At 35.2% G+C, this 2483-nt stretch overlaps 1 non-coding gene across 1 annotated transcript; it reads left to right on the top strand.

Moving 5' to 3' along the window:
- The first annotated feature begins 799 nt into the window (after positions 1-799).
- LOC130937769 (small nucleolar RNA R71) lies at positions 800-907 on the top strand. The gene has a single exon (XR_009068970.1). It is a non-coding gene; the product is annotated as a small nucleolar RNA R71 (small nucleolar RNA).
- Positions 908-2483: the final 1576 nt, after the last annotated feature.

Genomic DNA, 2483 nt, shown 5'->3' with positions numbered 1-2483 from the left:
ACTGCCTTTCCCTCCTCCACAGGTTCGGCCATGTTAGATGTGGTTATGGCCTTACACTCTCTCTTTGGGATTTTCTTTTGTATTGCTTAGGAGAGTGCTAGGAGGAGTTTCAGTAACTCTCTTACTCAGCTGACCACTTGTGCCTCTAAATTTCTAATGGAGGATCTTGTTTCATTCATGAAACTTAGTGTGGTCTTAGATAGATTAGAGACTATGGTTGCTAAGCCAGAACAATTCTGCTCAGAGTTCTCTGTCTGTTACTGAGAAGATGATGGAAGAGGCTTGCTATTGCTAAACCTATTTCTTCCACCATTATTGTTATTGAAGCCTTTCTGAGGCTTCTGTTGATCCTTCCATGAGAAATTTGGGTGATTTCTCCATGAAGAATTATAGGTGTTTTCATAGGGTTCTCCCATGTAATTCACCGCTTCTATTGCAGGATTCTCAAGGTCATAAGCTTCTCCTTCAGAGGAGGCTTCTTTAGCACTGTTAGATGCAGCTTGCAATCTAGTCAGATTCTGAAAAATCATATTGACTTACTGAGTCAATATTTTGTTCTGAGCCAATATGGCATTCAGATTATCAATCTCAAGAACTCTCTTCTTCTAAGTTGTCTCATTGTTCACAGTATTTCTTTCAGAAGTGTACATGAACTGGTTATTTGCAACCATTTCAATGAGTTACTGAGTTTCTGCAGGCGTTTTCTTCAGATGAATAGATCCACCTGCAGAATGGTCCAATGACATATTGGATAACTCAGACAAACCTCATAGAAGATACCTATGATGCTCCATTCTGAAAGCATGTCAGAAGGACACCTTCTGATCAATTGCTTGTATCTTTCCCAAGCTTCATAGAGGGATTCACCTTCCTTTTGTTTGAAGGTTTGAACTTCCACTCTAAGCTTACTCATCTTTTGAGGTGGAAAGAATTTAGCTAAGAAGGCATTGACTAGCTTTTCCCAAGAGTTCAGGCTGTCTTTAGGTTGTGAGTTAAACCATATACTGGCTCTGTCTCTTACAGCAAAAGGGAAAAGCATAAGTCTGTAGACCTCAGGATCAACTCCATTGGTCTTAACAGTGTCACAGATTTGCAAAAATTCAGCCAAAAACTGATGAGGATCTTCCAATGGAAGTCCATGAAACTTGCAATTCTGTTGCATCAGAGAAACTAATTGAGGCTTAAGCTCAAAGTTGTTTGCTCCAATGGCAGGAATAGAGATGCTTTTCCCATAGAAGTCGGGACTAGGTGCAGTAAAGTCACCAAGCACCTTCCTTGCATTGTTGGCATTTTCGGCTGCCATGTCTTCTTCTTTTTCGAAAATTTCTATCAGGTCCTCTCCAGAGAGTTGTGTTTTAGCTTCTCTTAGCTTCCTCTTCAGAGTCCTTTCAGGTTTAGGATCAGCTTCAACAAGAATGCCTTTATCTTTGTTCCTACTCATATGAAAGAGAAGAAAACAAAGAAGGTATTGAATCCTCTATGTCACAGTATAGAGATTCCTTGATGTGTCAGAGGAAAAGAAGAATAGAAGGATGTGGTAGATAAAGAAGAATTCAAACATATAAAGAGGGGAGAGTGTTCGAATTATTAAGAGAGGAGGAGTGTTAGTGATTAAATAGAAAGAGATGAGAGAGGGAATTTTCGAAAATTTTAAAATTAAAATAATTGGTTAATTAAAAAGATTTTTGAAAAAGTGGTTAAGTGGTTTTGAAAAAGATAAGCAGTTAGAAAAAAATTGAAATCAAATTAAAAGAGATATGATTGAAAAAATTTGATTTTAAAAAGATATGATTGAAAAGATATGATTGAAAAAAATTTAATTTTTAAAAAAAGATATGATTGAAAAAGATTTGATTTTTAAAATTGATGACTTGACTAACAAGAAATTAAAAGATATGATTCTAAAATTCGAATATTGAACCTTTCTTAACAAGAAAGTAACAAACTTGAAATTTTTTGAATCACAACATTAATTGTTACCAAGGATTTTTGAAGATATTAAAACAAAAATGAAAAAGATTTGATTTTGAAAAAGATATGATTGATATGAAAGGATATGAAAAAGATAAGATTTTGAAAATCAGTTTTAAAACTTGAAAAATTAAAAAAGATATGATTTGAAAACAAAATTTCTTTGTTGGTGCTATCTTGGCGTCAAATGCCCAGAATGGTATCTATTCTGGCGTTTAACGCCCACTTGTCTACCTTTTGGTGTTAAATGCCCAGCCAGGTACCCTGGCTGGCGTTTAAACGCCAGAATTCCTTCTTCACCAGGTGTTTTGAATGCCCAGCTTTTTCTCTGTGATTCCTCTGTTGTATGTTCTAAATCTTCAATTCTCTGTATTATTGACTTGAAAAGACATCATTTTGAAATTTTTTTTGAATTTTTAATGAGGAGAAAGAAAAACAACAAAATGAAACTAATCATGAAAAACTAAGATCAAACAAGGGATGCATGCAAAAACACTATGAAGGTCATGATG

Source organism: Arachis stenosperma, chromosome 6 (genome assembly GCF_014773155.1).
Source record: "Arachis stenosperma cultivar V10309 chromosome 6, arast.V10309.gnm1.PFL2, whole genome shotgun sequence".
NCBI lineage: Eukaryota > Viridiplantae > Streptophyta > Magnoliopsida > Fabales > Fabaceae > Arachis > Arachis stenosperma.
This window is presented reverse-complemented; position numbering and strand designations above follow the sequence as displayed.